Raw genomic sequence first — 8,288 nt, 5'->3', positions numbered from 1 at the left:
ATATATATATAATTATAATATATACATATAATATAATTATGTACATATACATAATTATGTACATATACATAATTAGTACATAAATGTATATGTAGTTTATGTATAAATTATATACATATAAATTATAATGTGTATGATATATTATAATATATACGATACTGTTATTATAATAGATCATATATTATAATTTATATGTAAATTGTATACATATGGTTTATATACATATAGTTTATGTATAATTATATAGATTATAATTATATACATATAATTTATATATAATTTTTTTTTGGTGGTACTGGGGGTGGAACCCAGGGGCTTTTCTACATTCAGGCTATACTCCCAGACCTATTTTATACTTTTTTTGGAAACAGGGTCTCACTAAGTTGCTGAGAGCCTCACAAAGTAGCTGAGGCTGGCTTCAAACTTGTGAGATCCTCCTGTCTCAGCCTCCCAGGTGCTGGGATTACAAGTGTGCGCCACCATGCCCGGCTATATATAAATTTTAATATATGCTATATATACACTTTATTGGTGCATTAAGGTCCTGCATCATAATGTAAATCACAGTGATAGAAACATACGTGCACACAGCACTTGGTGGCTTTCCCCCGGCTCCCTTCCCATTCCCTCCGTCCCCATACAGGGTATTGAGATTGACATTGATATTCTCACTCAATTGCTGAGGGACTTCACTCAGATCCTGAGGCTGACTGTGACCTGTGATCCTCCTGTCTCAGCCTCCCAAGTACTAGGATTACGGCGTGTGTCACCACGCCTAGCTACAAATGACGTCTTGTCTTGGACCAGGACTGGAAATATGGACACCCTTGATCCTTAAATCTCGGACTAGAAAAAACATACTGAGAAGCTTCTCAAAGAAGAGTGAGGAAGCTGGGCATGGTGATACACGCCTGTAATCTCAGTACTTGGGAGCCTGACACAGGAAAATCACATGTTCATAGCCAGCCTCAGCAATTTAGCAAGACCCTGTTTCAAAACAAACAAACAAACAAACAAACAAAGCTGGAGGTGTATCTCAGAGAGCTAGAATGCCCCTGGGTTCAATGCCCAATACCAAAAAAAAAAAAAAAAAAAAAAAAAAAGGGGCCAGGTGTGGCACACATTTGATTTGTAATCCTAGTACTTGGAAGGCTGAGACAGGAGGATTGCAGGTTCATAGCTACTTAGGCCCTCTGCAACTTAGTGAGACTCTGTTTCAAAATAAAGAATAAAAATAAAGCTGGAGGTGTAGCTCAGAGAATGGCCCTGGGTTCCATCCCTGGTACCCAGTACCAAAAAGAAAAAAGAAAAGAAAAGAAAAGAAAAAAGGAAGAATGAGACCGAGTCTTGGGAAACACTCTGATGGGGCCTCCACTCTGAAGATGGTGTATGAAGGGGAAGAGTCCCAGAACACAGTAAGTAAAGCAGACAAGGGGAGCAGAAGAGGGCGGCAGCTGGGGGACAAGGATGAGGCCTGGAAGGAGCAGGGCTGCCGCCTTAAGTTGGGTTCGCCCAGCAGCAGGCTGGGACGCTGGGGTCACATTGGACAAATCTAAATGAAGTCGTTTCTATGGAAACCTAAGCCAGAACGCCAGTAGCTCAGTGGAGAAGTGAGATGGGGAAGAGAGAAGAAGAAAGCTCATTTGGGGAACTCTGCCTGCAGGCTGGCTCCTGTGTCATCGGAGTCTGATGCACCTGAGGGTGCCAGGAAGTCTCAGAGTGAGTCCATAGAGGGGCGAGGAAGCTGGGGATTGGTCCTAAGGAGGGCTGCTCAGGAGGGTGTTAACTACCCAGCCCTTTCAGCCTCTTCTGACCCTAGAATGTTCTTGCAGTCAGAGAAATCCCTTAGAACCACAGGAACTTATTGTAAAAAGCCCACAAGTAGCTGGGCGTGGGGGCGCGTGCTTGTAATCTCAGTACTTGGGAGGCTGAGACAAGATGATCACAGGTTCGCAGCCAGCCTCCGCTACTTATTGAGACCCTGTTTTAAAATAAAGAATAAAAACTAGGGCTAGGGGTGTAGCTCAGAGGTAGAATTCCCCTGGGTGCAATCCCCAGTACCACCAAAACAAACAAACAAAAAACAGTCAATGGCAAGCCAGGTGTGATGGCACATCAATCCCAGTACTTGGGAGGCTGAGACAGCAAGAGATCCCAGGTTTGAAAACAGCTTCAAAGCTGGGCATGGTGACACATACTTGTAATCCCAGCGCTTGGGAGGCTGAGACAGGAGGATCACACAGGTTCGAAGCCAGCCTTAGCTAATTAGTAAGGCACTCAGCAATTTAGTGAGACCCTGTTTTCTTTTCTTTCTTTCTTTCTTTCTTTCTTTCTTTCTTTCTTTCTTTCTTTCTTTTTTGGTGGTGCTGGGGTTCCTGGAAGCCCTTCCACCTCCAGGCTACACTCCCAGACCTATATATATATATATATATATATATTTTTTTTTTTTTTTTTTTTTTAATTTGGAAACAGGGTCTCTTAAACCAGCAAGGCGGGCTCTGAACCAGCGCGATCCTCCTGTTTCCGCCTCCCAAGCGCAGGGATTACAAGCCTGCGCCTCTACGCCCCCCAGCAAGACCCTATTTTCAAATAAAATATAAAATAGGTCTGGGAGTATAGCCCGGAGTTAGAAAAGCCCCTGGGTTCCACTCCCAGTACCACACACACACACATACAAATACAAACAAAATAAAACAAAAACAGTCTCAGCAGGTTCTCAGGAACCCAGTGAGACCCTCTTTCAAAACAAAAGAATTAACAAAGGACCAGTGGTAGGCACAGCTTGGAGGATGAACAGCGGAAGCCAAGGGTTCCCTTGCTTGGGAACTGGAGCACCTGAGGGAACATGGGCGGGGCTTCATTGACATCTACTACAGAGACTTTGGGACAGGACTAGGAGACCTAAACAAAATAGTATCATTTGCTAGAAGCTTCAAGCTCGGAAGGCTCTGATATTAGCTGAGAGTCAAGGGGATCCTCAACAAAATACTGATCTTACCTGAACCCTGTTTTCCCCAGACCAGAAAAGCCTAAGGATGGGCGAGCTTGTGTTAGGTGAAGAGCTGCAGAACCAAAGCTCTACAGGTTCTTTGTGAAAATCCCGAAGGGGCTGCTGACCTGCCAGGCCCTGCAGCCTGATTCCCTCTTTGGGCTCTGTCAGCTTACCTGGGATCTCAGCTGGAGCCAATGCCCCAACTAGGGTTATTGTCTAGCAACCTGGTGGTGTGAGCACTAGAAGCTGATTTGCAGGAGGCAGTGAGAAGCCTCCTGGGAAAAGCATGACTCTAAGGAAAGAGACAGTAGGGAAGACAGACTTGGAGCAGGGAAACTTTAAAAATCAATGCGCCACCCAACACTTGACTATGTATTTCATCTAGAAAACAGTGATGTGTGGCCCCATCTTTGAGTAAAGACATAAAGCCTGAGCCAGGCGTGGTGGTGCATGCCTGTCAGCTCAGTACAGGCTGAGACAGGAGGATTACAGGTTCCAGGTCAGCCTCAGCAACTTAGAGAGACCCTCCACAACTTAGTGAGACTCTCTTTCAAAATAAAAAGTGCTGGGGGAGCCGGGCATGGTGGCGCACGCTTGTAATCCCAACATTTGGGAGGCTGAGACCTGAGGATCGCAGTTCACAGACAGCCTCAGCTACTTAGTGAGGCCCTTTGCAACTCAGTGAGACCCGGTTTCAAAATAAAGAATAAAAAATAGGGCAGAGGGTGTAGCTCGGAGGTCGAATGCCCCTGGGTTCCATCTCCAGACCTGCAAAAAAAAAAAAAAAAAAAGAAAAAAAAAGTGCTGGGGGTGTAGCGAGGAGGTAGAATAATGACCCTGGATTCAATCTTCAGCTCCAAACCAAACAAAAAGAAAGCAAAAACAAACAAAATCCCCTCATAAAGCTGCTCAGTAAAGATCTCTGTATTATACTGAGGGCCAACCGTCTTGGTTTGGGACGCTTCCTTTCAAGTCAAACATAAAAGGGAAAGAAAAGCATTCTGTTCGTATCTGAGAATTACGAGGCCTGGAAGTTCCAGCGCATTCATGGAAGGACGCAGTGAGAGATGGCGGAGAGGCCTCCAGGTCCAGGGAGGAGAAGAGTTTGGGGCGCACGTGGAGATCCCCTGGGTACTTCCAGGAAAACCAAGGGGCTTTTTTTTTTGGCAGGGAAGGGAATGCCTGGATGCCTGGGGCAGCTCCTGAGTCAGCAAGCGGGAGCGAGAGTCGGGGGACTTTGAGTTAACTGATTATGTCAGTCCAACCTGCAGGCAGATTGGTAAGTATAAAAGCCATGGACGCTTCTCATTGACAGAGATAGACATGGAAAACCACCAAGGTATTAAATAAACTGCAGCTTAAGGTTTCAGCAATAGTAGGTAAACTGGAGGGCACTGGTACAAGGAGGCAAGTATGACATTCTTTTAAATGCAGATCTAAGCTTAAAGAAAAAGGAGAAAAAAGAAAAAGAAGGAAGAAAGGAAATGCTTAGATGCAAGCAACCAAGAAAGAACTGAAAACCAGAGTCAAAATCACATGAGCACCTGCCTGGGGATGCCTGATTATCATCACTAACCTAGAAGTTTAGCCTTAATATTTACAAAAGACAAGAAGTAAGGTTTTATGCCAGGCATGGTGGCACACACACCTCTAATCCCAGTACTCAGGAGGCTGAGACAGGAGGACTGCAGGTTCTAGGATAGCCTCAGCGAGTGGCGAGACTCAGCAACCTAGAGAGACCCTATTTCAAAATAAAAATAAAATAGGACAAGGGTTGTAGCTGAGTGGTAGAGTGCTCCTGGATCCAATCCTCAGTACCACAATATAAATAAATAAATAAATAAATAAATAAATAAATAGGGTGGGGCATAGCTTGGAGTTAGAATGCTTCTGGGTTCAATCCCTAGTAAAAAAAAAAAAAAAAAGAAGAAGAAGAAGAAGAAGAAGAAGAAGAAGAAGAAGAAGAAGAAGAAGAAGAAGAAGAAGAAGAAGAAGAAAGGAAGGAAGGAAGGAAGGAAGGGAAATTTTGACTCTGGCTGGCTGAAATCAGAACCATGCCTCAGATAAAGCCAAGACACAGGACCTTTTAACTTATGGAAAGGGTAGCTGAAAACAATCTTTGTATAGCAAAGAAGGTTGCAATGTTTGTCAGTCTTTACCCAACTTTTTAAAATATGCCTTTATTTGTGCATTATATTCTAACATCATAGTAAATCGCAGTGACTTATACAGACACAGCACTTGGTATCCGTCTTCTCCCTAGAGGTCAAATTTTCAATCCATAATTAATACAATCACCATGATGCCCCATTCCCTTCCCCCATTTTTTTGTGATATGGGGGATGGAACCCAGGGGCATTCTACCTCTGAGTTACACCCCCTGCCCTATTTTTCTATTCTTTATTTTGAAACAAGGTCTCACTAAGTTGCAGAGGACCTCACTAAGTAACCTAGGCTGTCTGAGAACCATGATAAAGTAGCTGAGGCTGTCTGAGAACCGTGATCCTCCTGTCTCAGCCTCCCAAGTACTGGGATTATAAGTGTGCGTCACCACACCCGGCTTCCTCCCCTTTTTTATATTTTTATGTTAGTACCGGGGCTTGAAACCAGCCCTATTTTTATTTATTTTATCTTTTTACTTATTTTAATATGTTTTTATTGGTGAATTATAGCCTTACATCACAATGTAAATCATTTGACAGTTACATACATGCACACAGCTCTTGGCGGCCTCCTGGCCTCTTTATCTCTCCTTCCCAATACAGAGCACTGAGATTGACATTGACATTTTCTTTCTTATTTTTATTTTGTGGTGCTAGGGATTGAACCCAGAGGCATTCTACCTCCGAACTGCACCCCCCAGCACCCCTTTTTATTACTCTTTATTTTGAAATAGGGTCTCACTGAGTAGCTGAGGCTGAGGCTGTCTGCGAACCCGGATCCTCCTGTCTCAGCCTCCCAAATGCTGGGATTACAAGCGTGCGCCACCACGCCTGGCTTGTTTTTTATTTTGAAACAGGGTCTGAGTTGCCGAGGGCCTCACTAAATTCCTGAGTCTGACCTTGAGCCTATAATCTTCCAGTGTCAGTCTTCTAAGTACTGGGATTATAGTGTGTGCCACCATGCCCAAGTTAGAAATACATATTAAGAATGCATTGTTAGGTAATTTTATTCTCCAAATGCCACAAAATATATTTACACAAAACAAGATGGCTATAACAGGCATTTGGGAGGCAGAAAGATGGGAATCGGGGTTCTCGGGCAGCCTCAGCTACTTAGTGAGGCCCTTTGCAACTCAGGAGACCCTGTTTCAAAACAAAGAATAAAAGATAGGCTGGGAGTGTAGCTCGAAGGTAGAATGCCCCTGAGTTCCATCCCAGTACCGCAAGAAAAGAAAAAAGAAAAAAGAAAAAAGAAAAAAAGATGGCTACAGCATGTCACTGGATGATATAATTTTATGGGACCACCGACATGTATATATAGTTTCTTGTTAACCAAAATATCATTATGTAAAGCATGACTGAACGTGAAAGAAATAAAAAGGCAACTCCTCATAAAGCGACAAGTTCAAGAACTTTAACAGTGGTACTTGAGAAAGGTCGTCTCATTCAGAGCTACCTTTTATAATTAACTTGATTTATCTCTCTAACTTTAGACTTCCAGAGCAGGTAAGGTATATTCAAGGTAGCTGCTCTCATTCTTGTTATCCCCTTACCTAGTGGAAAGAGGAAGCTGGGGTCGAGGGGGGGCACACCCAATGCTTTCAGAGCTAGGAGTGGGCCAAATCACTTCCACTCCCACCTCTATTGGGGGGAACTTGGTGAAATTAAGGTGCTGGGGAGTTACTCCGGAAGAAAGGGAGATTCTATATACTGACAGAGCTGTGTTTACAGAAATTTTTTACATGAAAATAATTACTAAATACTGCTCATCATATACATTTCTGTTACATAAAGATTAAAGATGTGTTGGCACACACCTGTGATCCCAGTACTTGGGAGGCTGAGACAGGAGGATTGCATTTCTGGGGACAGCCTCAGTGATATAGATACTCTCAATAACCTAGGCTGGGGTTATACCTGGGAGATAGAATGTTACACCTGGGCTCAATTACTACTTCATTACGCCCCCCCCACACACACACACAATTAGACAAGTTCTTTTAGAAATAAACCCAAGTGAAGCTGGGCGTCGTGGCGCACGCTTGTAATCCCCACGCTTAGGAGGTGGGGACAGGAGAATCGCGCAGGTTCGAAACCAGCCTTGCTGGCTTAAGAGACTCTGTTTCCAAATAAAAATATAAAATAGGTCTGGGAGTGTAGCCCAGAGGTAAAAGGGTTTCCAGGAACCCCAGTACCATAAAAAAAATAATCCCCAGCATAGTTTTGTATTTTATGTTTACATTGAAAACCGGGCAGATTTGTTTCAGGCTCAAAGAGCATGTTTATGTAAAATTCATATTCAGCAGCAAAGTTCCACTTTTCTTCCTTTTTTAACAATGGGGATTGAATCAGGGGCCTTCGGCCTCCAAGATACGTCCCCAGCCCTTATAATTTTGAAACAGGGTCTCCCTAAATTGGTGAGGCTGTTCTCCAACCTGTGATCCTCCGGTCTCAGCCTCCAGAGTACTGGAATTACAAGACAGACTGACTGGGATTGCTACAAACCGGCAGGCACCATTTTGCCAGGCTTTTTTTGGTTTTGTTTTATTTTTCGTCTAAATGGGCAAACAGTTAAGGAACCATTAGCAAGTCCTTTTCTCAGTGTTTGAGGTCTAAGTGAGAAGACAGTCTGTGGGAGTTAAATACTTTCCTAAACTTTATATCATAACATACACACATCATAAGCAGACACCCTGATGAATTTTCAAAGTGAACCCATTACACGAATAGCTCTCAGGCCAAGAAATATCCCGAAGTGTCTTTGACAGGTTTCTGGAAGTCACAGGAAGAGCGTGGTCTGAGAAAGGTCGCCAGGCCGCCGAGGGGCGTGGCTAGCGGAGGGGCGTGGCTAGCGGAGGGACCGCCCAGTGCAGAGGCCGGGGGCGGGGCCTGGTGCCACACGCACTGGGGGCGGAGCCTCCTGGCCGGCGTTCCAGGGCGGAGCGCCAAGCGTGGTCATTTTTGGGCTGCTAGGGGCGAGGCTAACGACGGCTGTCATCGTGCCCAGGATGAGGCGGGCTTAGCGCCCCGAAAGCAGCCTGGACTGCCAGAGGGGGCGACCCGGGTGGAGAAGCCAGGCGGGCTTCGCGAGCGGAGAAGGAGGCCTCGAGGAACTTGAGAGCGAGAGTTGCGTG

The sequence above is a fragment of the Muscardinus avellanarius genome (genome assembly GCF_963383645.1).
Source record: "Muscardinus avellanarius genome assembly, chromosome: 19".
NCBI lineage: Eukaryota > Metazoa > Chordata > Mammalia > Rodentia > Gliridae > Muscardinus > Muscardinus avellanarius.
The sequence above is the reverse complement of the archived record's forward strand: the minus strand, read 5'-3'. Positions refer to the sequence as shown.